The sequence below is a fragment of the Pinus tabuliformis genome, chromosome 5_2, assembly GCF_031772625.1.
Source record: "Pinus tabuliformis cultivar Carrire ecotype Pingquan chromosome 5_2, CPIR1, whole genome shotgun sequence".
NCBI lineage: Eukaryota > Viridiplantae > Streptophyta > Pinopsida > Pinales > Pinaceae > Pinus > Pinus tabuliformis.
The window spans coordinates 553,403,097-553,422,830 of NC_142306.1; the positions used below are offsets into that span (position 1 = coordinate 553,403,097).

General features: G+C 39.5%; 1 long non-coding RNA gene across 1 annotated transcript; it reads right to left on the reverse strand.

Annotated features, from left to right (window-relative positions):
• Nucleotides 1-10,959: 10,959 nt before the first annotated feature.
• On the reverse strand, nucleotides 10,960-12,015 carry LOC149160151 (uncharacterized). The gene is made up of 2 exons (XR_016261199.1): nucleotides 11,286-12,015; nucleotides 10,960-11,186 (listed from the first exon to the last, which is right to left on the reverse strand). It is a non-coding gene; the product is annotated as an uncharacterized LOC149160151 (long non-coding RNA).
• Between the last annotated feature and the right edge of the window lie 7,719 nt (nucleotides 12,016-19,734).

Below are 19,734 nucleotides of genomic sequence, written 5' to 3' on the forward strand. Positions count from 1 at the left end.
CACAATGACGACATATGATTTTGTGGATTAGGGTACTCCTAGAGAAAATCATCCTCCTTGTCCACCACTAGAGGAAATGCACAATGCTTAATGAGATTACCATATTGATGACATCAAAGAAATTTAAACAAGACCCCTTCGTAGTCAAGGTCTTGAATGAAACCCTCCTCCCCTCCAAGATCAATTTCAATAGGAAGACCATTTTCGAGATCCACCTTAATCAAAATTATGGCCATAGTTGATTTCCCCATGGAAACGTATGAGGAATCATGTGTGAGGTAGGAACTAATGGAATTCCCAATATCTTAAAAGATTTCATCTACCTAGAAAGCCAAGGGAAAACTAGGAAGTCGAACCCACAAAAGGACCAATTCTAAGTGTTCCTAACAAGAATCAACAAGGACATCCAAAATTTGAACACTAGAAAGGAATCAATGTGCCATACCTTTTATTTTATTAATTTGGCATCCTCAGCTTTAGGAAACGTTGAATGAATCCATTATTTAGCTAATTTTTTGACCCTCGATGAAGCCCGAAAAAGAGGAACAATGTCATTGTCAATTAACTCTTTTAAAGTTTGAATAGAAAAATGTCAACTCTTGACCCAACACACCAAGTATTTTTGTTCAAGAGTGGAAACTATGCTCATCTTAAAATCTGTGCCCAAAACCAAATAATTTGAGTAAGAATGGCCTTTCGAATACAATGAGGTTTCTTAATAGAGGCAACCTTGATATGGTTTGAATTTTTATTGGGTTTCTTCCTCTTGAAAATTTATTGGAAAACCCTGTGAGTTCAATGACCTTGCGATAGGGGTTTGTCCTTCCGGCCCAACCTGATTGTTGATCTTGAGTCCTTGAGGGTTTACAAATTGGAATGGATTAAAGTCTGGAACCATAACACGATACTAAAAATCACCTAGCTGAGCGAAACCCTTACTAGAACCAAATCCTTCCAAAAACCAAGGCCTCCAACTAAATGGGACCAACTGCAAGAGGAGTATTGAGAGGGAATTCTGAAAGGAAGATAGACCTAGAGGGGCCCAAACTCCATGTTGGACCCATAGATCCCAAACTCCAGCCCTCAGAAAAATGTTGAGTTTCCTCCCCATTGCTAGTGACATGTCTTAGTTTGGAGGTGTATGCCTCCCCAAAATAGTCGCCTTGTCCCAAACCTCCCCGATCACTATATCGATGAATATACACCCACCTAGAGAAATTAGTAGAAAACACACTAAATGAGATTAGTTTTTTTTATCTCCCCAAGAAAAGTGAAAAGATGTGGTCACATGGGGAATCCTTAGGCTCATAATCAACTAAGTCCTCAAGCTCCATGCACAAAATAAGACAAATACAATGGAGAACTAACGAATCGAACATTGAGCCCAAACTAAAGTAATTCCACAACATCTAATTGTCCATTAATCCAGCAAAGAATCTAACCTCAAGCTGATTACTGTCCTGATAAAAGTAGATCCCCATGATTAAGAAAAATAGACAACATTTGACAGGAATCCTCCCTAGGTTGTGATAATATCCGCCTGCAATTGAGAAAATCTCGCATACCATCGTTATTAGGGAGCATCAACTATACTTAACCTTGAATTTAGTTAATTTATTTTCATGTGGATGTGCTTTAATTCATGTGAACCCTATTCCTTACACTAGAATTATAGTAACAAGTTTCAACTCTTCGGGAACACTTTTCCAAGCATAAACCTCATATGAAATTCACTTTATTAAAATATAATTTATCACATTAAATAATCCTATTATCTTGAATATGTTTTTCATACAACTTCACAATTTTAGCCTTAACATATGTGAAATCAACAAGACATACAAGTGTTGGAAATTACCAAAGCAAGAAGATAATGATAGTTGGAAATCATAACTAGAATTATGTATAAAATTGAATTACAAATGCATACCATAGTTTTATCATAAAGCTGATATAATCTTTCAAGCTCTCCAAAATCCTATCTATGGAAACCATGAAAACCTTAGCCACCACCAAAGCTCCAACAAGAAGGAAACAACACCAACAAGTCCTCCTTGGCTTCAACATCAAGGTTGTATCATATGAGCACTCCACTCTAGCATGGTTCTCTTCCTTAGGGTTTTCAAACCTTATCCACGCTGCATCACACAGGTATATGGCAAGACAAATTTTAGTGTTAGCCTCTAAGTCCACATGTACATTTTGGGGTTGAATCCTCAAACTCTAGGTTTCCCACTCTTGCATCTTCACAAGCACCAATAACACCATGGATTATCAAGGAAACATGAAATTTGTGATCTTTCCCTAGCCTTACATCTCAAAACAATAAGGCCCCAAAATCATGCAGGGCATTAACTCTAATCTCCATGTCCTTTACTAGGGTAGAAATCATAAGAACCATCAACACGTTCTTCTCTAGGGTTTAATTTTATAGAATAAATCCCGTTCATCATAAAAAACAGTGGTCTCTCCAAAAACATAAGATTGCTACATTTCAACCAAACCTTCGTTTTTGTATTCTTTTTGAAGTATCTACACAGAATAAGCTTTCATTTTGACTGCTAGTTTAACATTAGGGAAATACTTGTACATGTCAATTTCTTGAAAGCTAACAGATGGTATTGTTACACCTATCTATGGCTCCATAGCTCTGTTTCATGTTGGAACAAGATTTGTGCTAGAAGCTTGGGTTAAAATGACTTTCCCTTTATAGAATTTGTCCTTTCCTATGTAGTTTATGCATCTATATTTGTTTAGGGTAAATTAATATGGAATGCCACTAGATGAGGTACCCATTTCTTTGTTTACTCTATTCCTCGTGGATCTACTACATTATTTACTAATGAAGGGTAAATTTCAATAGGTTTTGTGCCTAAAACAAAAATATACTGGCCCATCTCTTTATGCTTTTTAGTTTTGGCCAAATGCAACTTACGTCAATGCCTTTGGCTTTGCTTCTAAAGAAGAAACCAATGCCATTCCTTCTACTATTAGTATTGGACTTGGAACTTCTTTTTGTTATGTTGCTACTTTTATTTCTACGATGATTTCAATTAGGAACACATAAAAATATATGAACACCCATAGGAACATAAGCAAATGTTGGGGATATACTATGAACACTTGCAAATGTGGAAATGTTGCTTCGACTTGTTAGTGTCAATATTATATGCCTTCCACCAGTGATCAAATATGCTTTTACCAAGTTTGTTAGGAGTCTCGAGGTCAAACTTTATCATGTCACTAGGTTTACAAAGGAAAATTTGGTCACTAGCGAGTTGGTCTAGGAATGTTTTATTATTTTTGGAAAATCACACATGTTGGTTTCCTACCTCATTCAGATGAAGGTGTCATAAAAAAAAGAAGGTTTTCACTATATTAGTCATCATCATCATTCCATTTCAGTTTTAGGTGTTCATTAAGTCATTAGGGTTTCAAGGTCCTCCATCATCATGTGTAAATCCAACATTAAATAAATCATGACAAGCAACTCTTTGACATTAACTTGACGAATTTTCACAAGTTCTTCATGATTTCAGTTTCAAAGGTACCAGGAGAAGAAATTTCAGTGTTCAAAAGGTTAAAATGCAGCTTAAGTGTCAGGTCTCCAAAGTGACTCAGTCCTAAAGTTGAAAAATCAGTTTTTTAAAAGGTTTGTGGGGTCCATTTCTTTTCAAAAGGGAAACTAACTTGCCTATATAGACCCAAAATCCCCAAAATAACTTCCTTTTTCCTTTTATTCCCCTTTGTGCATCGAGCTCTCTCCTCCATTGGCAAGAAAAACTCGAGTTTTTAGGCAAATTTAGCAAAAAATTGAAGGCATTGCACTTTTGAGGTCGACACTGCACTTCTGGACATTGCGCTAGCTTCGAGACACTGCGCTGTGCTTGTCCCAGAGCAACCCAAAACCTTCCAGAAATCACCCAAATTGAAAATTGAAGCTTGCAATTTGTTTTCTTGCTAATATAGACTTCTCTCCAAGTAAGTACATCACTTCACTTACCTTTTTCATTTAACAAGATGGATTCAAGCACAAGATTTCTTCATCTGGGTTTTTTAGTGAAATTATCATGAAATGAGCTAGGGTTGATGATGGCTAGTATTGTTTTAATATGCTGAACATGTAAATATTTCATCCTACACATCTACACATGTTTAAAATACATTTTGAAACATTGAACCAACTACAAATCATCAAATTACTTCACAAAAACTAAACTGTAGCTCATTTCTAAGCAATTTGGACAATTTTCCTAGAAAATTTGTTTTCCATCTCTCAAAAGCACTCCTTTCCTTCATTTCACCTCATTTGAGTTTCATGAGTTTCTCACAATATCTATCCATCTCCTAGAATTTCTCTTACCATTTTTTCCACTCCACCTATCCATCCTTTCATTTTTCAATCATCCCTCACTGTTTTTTCTCATTTTCCTGCTACTAGAGTTTCTATCATCATGGAAGGAGATTCTTCACTGGAGAGGAAAAAACATCATAAAGGAGGCAAAATTCTCAGATATGAACCTACCAACTGCAATGAAATCAATACATCACTCTTCATCAAGCAGTGTTTTGAAGATGTGAGTTGTCTAGAGATTTTCAAAAGGGTGTGTGAAGTTAGTTTTCATGAACATTCGACAAATTAGATCGCCACTCATTTGAAAGGGGAAAGTGCTATCATTGTTGCAGTTGAGTTCACATTTTCAGTGGCTACTATTTCACTTACTACAAGGATACCAGATCATGGAGAATACTAGTTTAAGGGCATGAACTTAGATCTTGAGCATTACAGATCCTTCTTGAAAACACCATACAAGGAAACCCATACACATATCATACCTTTTAGGTACCTGTTGGAGAAGTATGCTCCATTGATGAAAGTTGTCATGAAAGTTTTCACATGTGAGGGAAGGTTTTCTAGATTGTATGCCTATCACATCCGTATTCTAATGCACTTTACAACTCAGAAACCTCTCAACATGTGCAACTATCTATGTAGAAGCCTTGTCAAGATGTCCGAGAAGGTACATGTGAAAAATAAAGAACATTATCCTAGTCTCTTCCATCATAGTTTGATCAAAACTGTGGTTCTCCATCAACTTGCATAGAAAAACATGACATAGGATTCTTTCTTGGAGACAACTTTGAAATGGCATGAGGCTAATGTTTCAGTTCAACATCCAAAAATGCCAACACAATAGATGGGAATTAGATCCTCAAGCAGATCAGTGGAGTTTCCTAAAGCACCTAGACCCGAGGTGACTAGGATGTACCAAAGAGGAAAAAGGTTTGTGTTTGCTTCTCATGGTGAGAAAGAGGCCAAGCCTTCTACATCAGAAAAATAGGGGTCGCTAGTACAATACAAAGATTTGATTGAGCATGAGTTTGAGTTGGTAGACTTGGAAATAGAAAATGAGCCCTCAAGTGTGTAGCAGACTATCAAAGAAAAATACTCACAGATTAGGGAACTCATGGACAACATGGCAAGGGCAAGGTTCGTCATTTCATTCCTTGAACAAGAGAAAAGTTAGCTTAAGGCTAAACAACTCATTATGGAGAGAGAGAAATCTAAGGTATTGCAGAAAGGAGGCAAAGGTAAAGCAGTGGTGGAACCTAGTGAACATGAGAAACATGAAAAACAAGTTGAGAAAAAGAAACTAAAAACCAAGGGACTCAAAAGAGCATTGAAGGAAGAGAAAGAGCATAACTTGCTAGATGAAGAATTAGACATGGAAGACATAATTGTCTTGGATATCAATGAGGATAGAGAGTATTGGCTAAGTAAGGTAAATGACCACTTAGAGTAGCTTCTTGACAAAGCCAGCAAAGATAACCAACTACTAAGGCACATGGCACATCACTATCAAATAAGGAACATGATATGTAACATCAAGCTCAAACAGTTGGAAAACAAGCTCAAGGAAAAAATAAAGGACAAAATTGAGAGGGATAACTTAGAGATGCTTGCTGAAGAATCCATGAGGGCTTGACATACATCATTTTGTAGCTCATGACCAATTTTGAAAGAATTCCGAGCAATTTTGGCATCCAAATCACAAATGGTTTGCAGTTTTAGAAAGCTCATGGCATATTCTAAAAAACCATTTCATCAGGTTTCTTAGAGAGGGCCCAAATTTTGAGAAACAAGAGAAAAAGGGGTCAAAAATCAACATTCTGCCCCTCTTTTTGACAGACGCTATGTTTTTTGAGACACCTTGGGAGAATGAATCTTTGAAGGCCTTCCCATGGGTCATTTTTAAAAGTTCAAGATGTTTTGGAAACTAGACTAGAAAATGTAGCTGAGCTTTCTTTCAAATATTCATTTGGACCTCAGGAAGGCACCTTAAAGTGGGTTCAAAGTTGGCACTATGCTTGTGCAAATTTCTGTGTTTTTCATTTAAATTTCACTGTTTAAATTTCCTAGTTTTCAGTTTGACTTAGTCAAATTCAAAAATCTTGATGTAATTGAAGTTAGTTTGAGGTTAGATGATGTAATAATGAATAAATAGACATGATAGGTTGTTTTTATGGTTTATTAAGCCTGATTAAGGAATCAAAATCCAAAACAAAGTCTACAAGAAGTGTTTTTATTTGACCTTCTCACTCTCATCTATTGGTTGAGAGAATCTTGGAAACAGTTCCACCACCTAGGATTTCAACTCCTGAAGGTGGGGAAGTGGTTCAATTGAGTCTATATGTATCATTTCTCATTCAGAGGGAAGGGCTGGACTTTTGTGGAGTAGGCTTGTAAACTTATGTTTTCTTCAGCTAATACAGGAGGAGTTGCAACTATATTTCAGAAACTCTAGTTCAGTGAGTCTATCATGTTTGTTTCTTCTTTATATTAGTTTTAATGGATAAATCATCAGCCTTTACATGCTCTATGTTCTTCCTATGAGTTTCTTTGTAGTTATATAAAAAGAAAACTTGAAATCAAGCTCTGTTTATGTGAAATTCATAGTTGTGTTTCCCTTCTTCTAGAGCTAATGAAATTGTTCCTTTACATGCTCATTAGTCTCTTTTAAACTCACAAATCTATGCTACATTGACAAACACTCCAGTTGCCCCATAACATACTGATATCTAGCTCCTATTATACTTATTTCTGCATACTTGAATCCTAGACCTAATTACTTGTTCTAAACCCTAGTCTAGCAAACCTAAAAAACCTAAATTCACAAGACCTCAAAACAAACTTATATATCTAGCCTAAAACCTCTCCCTTTACATATATTCATTGACAAATCCTTTGAGATATCCTTATTTGGCTCAATAGGGCTAGCTACCGAGCTGAAAGTGGTTCGAGGTTACCTCTTTCGATCTCCTCCTTAGCCTAGGAAATTGTAGAGGATAACACTACTAACAAATACTTGTATCCTTTAGAAGGTAGTTTATTGCATATATCAACCTATTATATGGTCAGGTTCGTTATGTCAAATTTCCATGGATAAGCCCAAGTGAACAATGAGAAAATGACAAAACACAATGCCATGTTTATGCATATAGATTTACTAGAAATGACAGGTTTAACATTTTCCTAGTTCAAAGCTTATTGCTATATAATTCACCAGTTTAAAGCCATGCCATGAAAGTGCTTTATCATTTTCCAAGTGCATGTTATAAGGCCACGTTATTAAAATATCAATTATTGACAATTTTCTAGGTTAACAAAGCTAAAATTATTCACTAAATGCCTTTATGGAAGCATTTACCATAAGGACTCTTCCACAGTACCCTCAAGAACATAAAATTACTTTAACTATGTTTTAGATTAATTAATTTTAGTTTCAATATATGTATTTTAATAGGTCCTTAACAATATAGATGAAAATGTTGATTCATCGTCTCTTAGTAATTCATTCTTTGTTTGTAAGAAGTCTAGTTTTGCATTTTTTCATTTGGTTCAAGTGAGATATGGATATATTTGAACTTGAATTGGATGAATTCATACATGCAGATCCACATGTTCTCTTGCATTTTACTTCTAGTTACTTTAACATGTAACTAATGGCAATGTTAGACCTGCGATTCTAATTGTTTTGTTTGGATACAAAGCCCTTTTTTGTCGCTCAGACAAAAATTACCTAAGTTAACCAACTCAATGCATAAGGTTTCAGTTATCTAAGCCAAGTGGCCAGCCTTGGCTTGCATCCTGAGCACTACAACTAAGCCATAACACTTGGCCAACTCTCCTCTACCCAAGGAAGAATTTATAGCCTAAATTGATTACTAATGCATGTGTGCATGTGTGGTAACTATCAAATTTTGAGTCATTTCCATTGAACTCAACGTAAATCCATGTGCTCAAAACAAATATTAATGAAACATTTGAGGATCCATGAAGAATTAATAATATTCCTATAAAAGCCTTGCCAACCACTCCAAAGTCATCTATGTACCACAATTATCACCTACTAGCATGTAACCCTATAATCAACTTAATGTTGCTTTGACTAAGAATCAATTTATTTGGCCTTTGATATTCTCAATTCATTAATATGAAGGTATCATTTGATTCATTCCTATTAGTTGAAGCATGCTTTTTAATACCAATCTTAAATTTTCATTATTGTATTTCCAATATATTTACAAATAACAAAGTTTGAAGTTTTCAAGTATAGAGAGTTGCAAGAGCACCACAACGAAGACAAATTAATCCATAGGGTTGCAGGTATCCAACCCAAGTGGCTAGTCTTGACATGCGTCCCCAACACTAGAACCAAGGGTGGAATACATGCTTGCATGGCCAATATGCCCCTAACACTGTTGATGAACACAAATAAGATCAACTCGTTCATTGCTTAGCTCTTGACAAGAGACGTGAACATGGTAAAAATTGCCTCTTAGAATGTACGATTTTGGTACCTTCACTTCATTTATGCTTCATCGAAATCAATCACATCCCTCTTCAATGTTAAGACTAGCAATTGCCCCAAAAGGTGCAAAGATACACTGAAAAAAAATAAAAGATTTGGAAAGGAAAAAGATGACCTCCTTAACAAGGTGACCCAGGGTCAAACCTCACGAGGAGTGGTTGTACCCTGTGCTAGAGGAGGAGACATGCTAAAAAATCTAATCAAACTCCTTGCTATCAATTTAAATATTGCAATAAAAAAATCCAATCACTCTCCTTACTCGTCATGCATAGATTTCCAATTACATCACCCTTTGCTGGAATCTCATTGATTTGGGTAAACTCCTAGATTTAAGGTTGCATCAAAGTGACTAATTCCTAAAAAATTGCTTTTGTAAGGTTGATGATAAAAGTCGAAGGGTCGGTTGCTCACCAAGATTATGTAACCTATAAGACTCTCCAGAGAGTAAATTTACATGCTGAAAAATCATCCATTTCTTCTATTTCGTAACATCAAATAATATTAATCGTTAAATGATTGAAAGGGTTGATTTTGATTTCTATATATTTGAATTTTTTCACATCGCAGAGATTACAGGATCTAGATTTTCTCATCAAAGAGAATGAACAGGTTGGTGTTTCAAAATAATTTATCAAAATCTGGAATTTCTCATCAAAGGGAATGAACAGGTTGGTGTTTCAAAATAATTTATCGACGTATGCAAACAAATCCGATGTCCAGAATTTATCGACATATGCGAACGAATCCGACGTCCATTTCTGAAAGGGCTCACCGCCACTTTCACATTGGGGCATTTTCATAGGACTGGTTTGTGAGGTTCTTGGGAGTCTTTTTGACTTACCCACAAAGGTTGTTTGTTCATCTTGTTCCATATATTGATTCAAACTCTGCTCGGGTCTATGATAATGCTGCCCGAAATCTCAGGGGTCTTGCGACCGAAACTAATTTTCCCGACACTAACACTTCAGGGACCAGACATAAGAGAGGTCCTCACATATGCGAGAATCGAAACCGGGTCCGATAACACGACCATGGCTACCACTGAATTTTATGAAGCTGCAGTTAGTAAAGGGAAGATCTCCCCCGATTCAGCTGCACCAGTCAAGAAACGCTCCAGGCGGGATTTCCTCTCCTCTGCGGAGCCGAGCATTACTTTTGGCTACAACGAGGAGTCCTCTGGCAAGGATGGCTTGTTAGTTTCATCGCCAACTTCGGTTCTCAGATACTTCTTGTCAAAGGCCCCCGCAAAGCCCGAGGCCAATCCCACATAAACTGATAACAATGTTGTTCCACTCCGTGATCCAGGTTTCTTATTCTCTGATCTTGACAATTTTGACTTGAACTGGGACCCATTGTTCGACTATGCTTTGCTTGCAGCATGAAACACAACAAAATTCCGGTTTCACGAAGTGTGAACAACGAGTTTCTTCTAAAATTACTCACCTGGTCAAACTCAAAAATATAGACGGATAGATGTCACTTAATGGCAAAACAATAAACATACCGATGTCATTTAATGGGCAATGGCAACAGAAGGAAACATGTCGAATGAAAATGAAAAAGATACACGAATTTAAAAAAGAGACTTTCTATGTAATAAACATAAAACTAGCAATTGTCCCAAAAGGTACAAAGAGAGGCCGATAGGATTATTAAATTGGATTATTAAAGATGGTTCTTTCAGCATCAATCAAAACAAAGAAGCAGAATTTAAACCAAAATAAAGGGAAAGAAAATAGGATCTGCGACTCAACAATTGCGACGAGCTCCTCCCTGAGCCACTTCCGATTTGTTGTGCATAGATCCTGAAATAATTGCCTCGATGTATTAACGATCATGAAAATTGACATCCTGTATGCTAGGGCAATTTGTTTATTATCTTACTAGTAAACAATTTTCTATTTGTCGTACATAGATCCTGAAATAATTGGCTCAAATGTATTAACAAACATTAAAAAAAAAATTAATTTTGAAACCCCAAATGCATTCATTCTCATTAAAAAACATTTTGTATAAGCACAAAGGGCCACCGTTAACCTAAAAGAATAACCCAATCTAATTAATCAAAACAATGGAAAAGATATGATTGATTTTGAAACTTCAAACGCCATCAAAATTTCACTCAATGAAAATCTTTGTACAAGCACAATGGGCCACCATCCTTTCCGTCCCAAGATGGGGAGGCTAATTAATCAAATTTAAAAAATCTGCGTCCAATTTAAATATATGGTTTGCCTCCATGTTGCCCAAACCAGACATAACAGAGGCCTTTTGGTATTCCCCAACTCTTTTTTCAAAGAAATTTGTTTTCCTCTGCACATTCATTGAAAAGAAATCCAATTAAAATTACAAATTTCTAAGTAAATACAAACACATAGGAAATGTAATCAACAATAAAAACCAAATACTCACTGAAGAGAGATCAGCTCCATCCAGTCAAATAGATTCTGTGCATTATACACTTTGCTATACCCCAATGCAACCTGAATTGCCAACAGAGGGATTGCCCAATTAAATTGGTAAAACATTACATCATGTGCATGTACGATACAAAGCCTTCGAAGTCGTGAACGGCAGCAGGAGCGTTAATGGCTCCATTGACGGAATCTGCACGAATTTGAGGAGCCGTGGCTGCGGCCACCGAAGAATATGGCAGGGTTTTCGAAGAGGAATTCACGTTACGGGAACTGGTGTAACGGAATTCATCAGAGCTCGCTGAGGACCAAACTCTGCAGGTTCTTCGGCTCACCTATGGAAGCACCCTGGATGCCATAAAACCCCTGCAAATCTTGAATTCCAGATCAAGATTGCCTACTAAATACCTTGAAAGGCCGAACTGATTCAAGCACAGGCAAAGCAATTGCTTTATTGGTTGCTCGTCTGGGACAAGGAATTCTCTGCCCATGCGCAGTTCCAGCCACCTATTTTCCTCTTTTTCGGCTATGTGATGAATGAAAAGCATGGCAATTGCATTGAAGAGGCAGAGGGAGGAAAGCTTTATAATAGAAACAACAAGGAAAATTTTGCGTTTTGCCAAAACGAGCACTCCGGCTTTCTTGACTTTCCATGCTTTCTTGATTTTCCGTTTTTTCCTTTTCTGGTTCACATCCACGGTTGAAAATGTCTCATCTGATCCAACGGCTCAGAGTAAAAGTGTTGACGAAAAGTTGATGCATAGGAAAGGCCTATCGGCCTAATTAAAAAATACAAATTATTTTCGAAGTAAAATTAAATTTGTGTGTTTTTAATTAAAAATAAGGCTAAAACTAAAAGATATTGTTAATTTTCCTATCCCATAATAATAATAAATATGTATTTTTGATAATGGATTGGTTTTGAAATTAGAAAAAAAAATTTGATAATTTAATCTAATTGTAGTAAGGAAAACAATATTTACTTATTTATAATCATAAAATATTAAAAAAAAAAATTTAATTAGTTTACCATTAAGAAAAAGGATTAACATATATGACAAAATCTAAAAAAAAATAAACAAATGGAGATCCATTTAAAAAGTTAGAATCTATCAAGTACTCAAAGGGATCAACTTTCTCAAGATGTAATTTTTTATTGGCCGAGAGGTAGCCTAGCCCTTTTGTGCTCAAAGTTGAGTTGAAAAATTTCCCTTTTAAAATAAAATAAATTATTCTCTTAAAAAAATAATGTAGGCTACAATGAAAAACAAATGGAGATCCATTTAAAAAGTCATAATCTACCAAGTACTCAAAGGGATCAACTTTCTTAAGATGTAATTTTTTTATCGGCCGAGAGATAGTCTAGTCCTTTTGTGCTCAAACTTGAGTTGAAAAATGTCCCTTATAAAATAAAATAAATTATTCTTTTTAAAAACAATGCATGCTACAATAAAAAAAAAACTAAATGAATATAGATATTTGGTTAATTTTAATTAAAAGTCTTATAAAACATTAATAGTCCCACTCTCAAAAGGTTCAAAACATGAATAATCCCACTCTTGTTATATTAATTGTTGATTTTACTACCCAATAATCAAGAGATTTGGTAAAAATATTTTGCTATCACTCTCAACCATAAGTATTTTAAATGATTATGTGAAATAAGATAACTTTATATCAACTTTAAATAAAAATAAAGTAATTAAAAGTAAAAAAAATAAATAAATTATATTTTTGTTTTTAAGTGTGAGGGTAATATATATTTATTAAAAAACTTAAATGAACTATTTGAATATCAATGTTAAATAAATATCAAGTTATATATAGAGTGTGTGAAAAACAAATAATTTTTTTGTGTGAATAAGATAGATTATATTACTATAAAGAAGTTGTATTTACATGAGTTGGGTCGTGCAAGAAAACCTCTCCAACAAAAGAGCCAACAACCCTGGCCATTCTAGCAACCATAGTCACATATTTACAATGAATCTTTGCAAAAAGGAAAGTTGTGTTTTCTGAGAAGATTTCAATGATCAAAACAGAGAAAACTACAAAAAGCATAATAGAAACTTACTCCAAAAAACTAGACGGTAATGTTGAACAAATGGAGTATGTTCCAAAATCCTTTATTTCCTATGTTGTGCTTGCTGCTACATGCTCGACGACGACTGCGAACCTGAGAGGGTGAAGGATAAAAAAGGAGCCCGCCGCTAACAAGGGTTAGCTTCTTCGGGGTCATCATCGAGGCTAATAGGTTGCTCTTGGGCGCTGCCTTCTTGCGGTGCCATGGTTGTTGGACGACTGGAGGAGGATCCAACCGCTTCCTTTTTAACGTTGGGGGAGCCATCACTCAGTGAGCGAATCTTTACGATGGCCCGTTTCTTCAATAAAATACAATGGGAAGAGTCTCCGGTGACGAAGCGACAATGGTGGACTAAATCGACATACACAACAAATTTATCTGCAAGGTTGTCTATTTTATCCTCCACTACCTTTGAAAGTTTGGTCTCCTCCTACATTACTAGGGCGAGGAGTGTTTTCATTTGCAACGAGAGATCAATGGCTCGCGTGTATAGATTTTCCCTAGCCCTAGAGAGAGAAGGGTTAGAGATCCATGCAAAATCAACAACTACGTCTGCGGGCACACCTCGTCTGAGAGCTTTGGTCTATGCTTCCAAGTTCGCAATTCTCTCTTGCATCTCTTGGGTTCACGACTACAGAGTAGTTCAAAGAAACTTGCCTAGCAGAGGACTCATCACAAGTGATGGGAGGGGAGCCTAAATTGTTCTAACAGGAAGAATCACGACCACGACCACGCCCCCGACTAGGAGCTAGACTTGAACTGTGCTTAGGCGCCATGAGAGGGGGAAGGACAGACAACAGGCTTTCAGTAGGGGGGAAGAAAGAAAAACAGGGTGCGAGAGCGAGCCAGATGATAGGGAGGAGAAGGTGAGAGTGGGTATTCAGAGGGACGGGAGAGCCTCGAGGGGTGGGAAGGTCAGGGACAGGGAATGAAGGCAGACTGTGTGAGGTACCAGAGGTGGGTGGTGGAGATGGTACTGAACTAGGTTGATAGGAGAGAAGGAAGACGACCCTGAGGGAGAACAAAGCAACATAAGGCTTCTTTGGCACGACTGTCATAGGGAAAGCGACATGGGGTAGATTCCCCTTAGTGATGCAATTGTCTGAATGACATATTTCATCATTGATGAGACTGGAGATCTCTGAATTGTTTATGCCCATTATTTTTGTTTTCTTTTGCATTTATTGTTTCACATTGCTGATGGAGATTGCCGCACTCCAAGTCATTCCAGACCCTCGATTGCATATGGTATTTTCTCGTCATGCCTTCATTTGCCAACCTGCTTTCCAAACTATGCCCATCGCGTCTGATAGCTTGGAAGTGAAGCCCATTCATGCTTTCGATATTAGTTTTTATTCTTTATAGGATTTTATTTAACCACCATTTGTCTAACACCTTGGAAACATCCAATCCCTGCCGAAGTTTTCGGCTGGCCAGAGTTGCCAAGGCCGAGTCTCCTTCTATGATTAGAGGGTTCAAATTATGGAGTTTAGCAATGGCAATCCCATGTTCTAGAGCATGAATTTTGGTAGCATTGTTGGTAGAGGTGCTAATGTTTCCCTCATAATGATCTAGATTTAAACAAGAACGCAACAAATTACAGAGATAACCATATACACAAAGATGCAGCGGAAATAATACTTCATTTCATTGATGGAAAATACTGAAATATGCTTACAACCAAAAATGGAAATAAACCAGCTAGGGCGATGGTAGCTTATCTCTGAGAAGAGATGTGATGGCTACATGCCTCTGAACTGTGTTACAATGAGGCTCGAAGGCCTATTTATTGTTGAGAAACAATGGAAAACACTTAACATTCCAAAACCTAACCCTAGGAGATGAAACACCAAACTGTGGGCCCCGTTTGGGGGTAAGTTGGTACATCAACTTCCCGGGGTCGTAACTTTGGCATATGATCTCCGTTTGACGCGTACAATAGCTCATTAGAAAGATCTATCCGAGCACTATCATTGTTGGAACGGGCAACATCGGTACATGGGTCCATTCCATGGACCCATGTTGCCCCCAGATTCCCCAAAAAACTTCGTTTAGGGCCTCAAAACGGCTCCGGAAGTTCAGGACCCGAAAAACTGCTAAAAATAGTAAGTTGTGCTACAATTAAGGAAACTGAAAATGCTGAGAAAGACAATGGTGGGGGTCCAGGTGGACTTGGCAGGTGGCCAACAGTATCCACCTGGATCATTCCTCCCCCCTTAGGAAGCAATGGTCCCCATTACATTGAGCTCCTCCATGAGATGAGGAAACTTTTGCTGAACTTGTTCCCTGGTGAGCCACTTGCCCTGCTGAAGGAGTTGGCCTACTTTGACAACTCGATACAGTTGGATATTCTGTTGGCGAGTGTTCTTGATCTGTGTGTCCATGATCCGATCAGTTGTAGCTTGTTCCATGCAATCTGGATTTAATTCTGTGGGTTTGAGCTGTTCTGCAATGTCGGATGTGTCTAGCAATGGTGGAAAGTATGGCCGAAGGCGGTCCACATTGAACACTGGGTGCAGGCCAAGGAATGGGGGAATGCTGAGCTCAAATGCGTTGTCTCCCATAGCCTTAGTAATGGTGTAAGGACCATATCGGAGTGGTCTCAATTTCCGATAGGCTCCAGTAAGGCGTTCCTTTTGCAAATGCAACCAGACTTTGTCGCCCACCTGAAAATTGTGTGGCACCCGATGTTGATCATGTTTCTGCTTGTACTTGGCATTTGATTTCTCAAGAATGTCATGGACCTGCTGGCGAATATGTTGAAGCTGGTGGACTTATCTGTTTCGGACTGGACATGAGCTGAATTCATGTGAGTAGCTGCAAGTGGCATGGCCACATCAATGGGGCATAGTGGCTGGAATCCCAAACCCACTTGAAAAGGGCTATGGCCAGTGGAGCTGTGAAGAGCTCGGTTGTAGCTGTGCTGAACATAGGGGAGGCTCTTGTCCCATGTGCGTGGATGCTTTGAGTTATACATGCGCAGAATGTGCACAATCATCCTATTGACAACCTCTGTCTGGCCATCAGTTTGAGGATGGAAGGCTGTGGACTTCGTGAGTTTGGTGTCCAGCATTGACCAGAGACTGGACCAAAATGTGCTGAGAAACCGACTGTCCCGATCTGAGATGATAGACTGTGGGATCCCAAAGTGCACCCACACTCGTTCAAAGAAGAGTTTAGCAGTGGCTTCTGTTGTGATATTCTTCTTGCAGGCCACCATAATGGCCATCTTCGAGAACCTGTCGACGACCACAAAAACACAGTCATTTCCATGCTTAGTGGAAGGAAGGCCTGACATGTAATCCATGGAGATGGATTCCCAAGGTCGACTAGGGGTAGGCAACGGGGTATAGAGGTCGTGCTTCTTAATGGCCGGTTTGGCAATGGCACAGGCAGTACATGATCAGATGTACTTCCCAACATCCTGTCGAAGATTCGGCCAATAGAAATAATTTTGCAGTACTGCCACTGTTTTCTCGACCCCGAAATGCCCAGCAGCCCGACTGTAGTGTGCTTCCCAAATCATCTTGGCACGCTCGCTTGAAGGAACACAAAGGTGACCAAGGTGGCATAATAGGGCATCCTGGAGGTGAAAATCTGCAACCTGCCGACCCTCCAAGAGTGTCTGGTATGTGTGGCCGAATTCTGGGTCGCTTTTGTAGAGAAGTGGCCAATCAGAAGTCTCGTGCCCACAAGAGTTGAGCACGGTGGTTAGCGCCATGATCGGTGGTCGACTGAGGCAATCTGCAACATTATTGGTGCTGCCCTTTTTATACTTGATATTCAAGTGAAACTGTTGCAGGTATGTAGACCACTTCTGATGGCGATCATTCTGCAATTTCCCTTGGGTCTGTATGAACTGCAGAGGTCGGTGGTCTGTGTGGATGACCGTTTCCTTCCCAAAAATGTAATGCTTCCATTGTCGGCAGGCCTGTACAATGGAATACATCTCTTTATCATAAGTGGGGTACTTCCGGACTGTGTCTGAAAGTGTTTCACTGTGATATGCCACTGGATGTCCATGTTGAGTAAGGACTGCCCCAATAGCATAGTCAGAGGCATCTGTCTCGACCTCAAATGGTTGTTGTAAATCTGGTAACGCGAGCACTGGTGCCGTGCAGAGGCGATCCTTCAACTCCCTGAATGCCTTCTGTTGAGATTCAGACCAAAAGAATTTTTCTTTCGCCCCGCCCTTGGTGACTTGACTCAAGGGCCAAGAAATATGAGAAAACCCCAACACAAACCTGCGGTAGAAGTTGGCAAGACCAGAAAGCTGCGGAGCTCTGTTAGAGTGGTTGGAGAGGGCCAATCCCGAATGACTTGGATCTTGGCTGGATCGACATGCACCCCCTGTTCATCAATGATGTATCCCAGATACTGAACCTGGGTCATGCCAAAAGTGCATTTCTCCAAATTGGCACATAGCTTGTGTTGCCGCAGTGTTTGGAGAACCTGTCGGATGTGGTGGAGGTGCTCTTCCCAACTCTGGCTGAAGATCAGAATGTCATCCAAGTATACTACTACAAAGGAGTTGGTGAATGGCCGCAAGATGTCATCCATTAGCCTCATAAAGGTTGCAGGAGCATTCGTCAATCCGAAAGGCATGACCAACCATTCGAAGAGGCCCTCCTTGGATTTGAAGGAAGTCTTCCACACATCGGAGGGTTCGATTGGTACCTGGTGATATCCCGACTTCAGATCGATCTTGCTGAAATATTTCGCCCCCTTTAGTTGGTCTAGGAGGTCATCAATTCGCGGGATCGGGTACCTATTACGGACAGTGATCTTGTTCAGCGCCCGATAGTCAATACAGAGTCTCCACGTCCCATCCTTCTTCTGTACCAACATGATCGGGCTCCCACAGGGCGATGAACTCGGACGGATGTGACCTTTCTGCAGGAGCTCCTGAATCTGCCTCTTGATTTCATCGTTCTCCAGAACGGAGCGCCGATAAATTGGTCCATTGGGTAGCGGCGCACCTGGGGTCAGATCGATGGAGTGCTTGACTTGACAGTGCAGAGGAACCCCTGCCGGGGAGGTGAAGATGTCCTCGTACTCCTCCACAATCTTGTCCATCTGTAGTTGTCGTGTAGAGGGGCCCCGTTTGGAGGCCACGACCACTGTCTTCTTCTTTCCTTGAGGGCGTATCATCAGGAAAACGAATTTCCTGGTTTTGGAAATGATCTTACTGCATTGTTTTGCAGTAATCAAAGAGAGGGCGGCAGGTGGTGCTACCTCTGGTATCCTGAACAACTTATTTCCCAATGTAATAATAAAAGCACGGGGCCTTGATTCATACACGACATGTCGCTTCCACAAGTATGGTTGTCCTAGTAATACATCACAAACTTCAAGGGGAGCAATGTCACACAATACCTCATCCGTGAAGGGCTTGATGTTGTATGGAAGGCGACACTGCTGGCTCACGCGAAGATCTCGTCCTTGGTGAAGCCACCCAATGGTGTATGGTTGTGGATGTGCTGTGGTCGGTAAGCCCAACCGCTTCACGACCTCTGCCGAAATGAGGTTCTTTTGACTCCCGCTATCAACAATGAACTGTATCGGGGAGCCCTTTACCCACATCTGGGAGTGGAAGAGACGCTCCTCCTCCTCTGGATCTTCGGGTTCATTTTTCTGGATCTTTGCGGTAGCAACAGTGGCGCTGGGGTCCGCATCAATGATCTGCTTCCCTTTTTCATACCCCTTATCGGGTTCTGACTCAGAGTCGGAACATGCATCTGATTCTGAAACCTTTAGCTCAGCCACCAGTGACTGCTTGGCCCGACACTCACTTGTGTTGTGAGTGGAGCTCTTATGGAACTCGCACCATTTTCTAGTGTCCTTTCTCGGCTTCGCGGCGTTGTTCTTTGCTTGCAGCTTCGGCTGGTTGTCTTGGGCTGTCCCGCCTTGGCTTTGTCCTTTGTTCTGTGGTTTAGGGGCACCTTTCCCCTGCTTTGGATTCGTAGATCCAAAGTCTCACTTCTTTTGTTTAAACTTCTGCTCGACCTTGACGGCATACCGGTATGCTGCGCCGAGCGAGGGGATGTTTAGGAATTGTATTTCTTCCTGGATGTACTTGTGCAGGCAGCCATGATATTTGAGTATCAAATGTTGCTCCAAATCCTTGATACCCAACTTTGTGCGAAGGGTATGGAAAAGATTGGTGAACTCCGGCACGTCTTGGTCCCTTCCCTACCGCAGCATGGTCCACTTTATGTATTCATCCTCATAGCTCACGACAGGGTAGTACTGCTCCTTGATGGCATCCCGGAACGAATCCCAGGTGGGTGCGGCTGAAAATAGTGAGCCAGTACTTTCATCCTTCTGCTCGTAGTAGGTTTCCCACCAGTCCTTGACGTGGGGG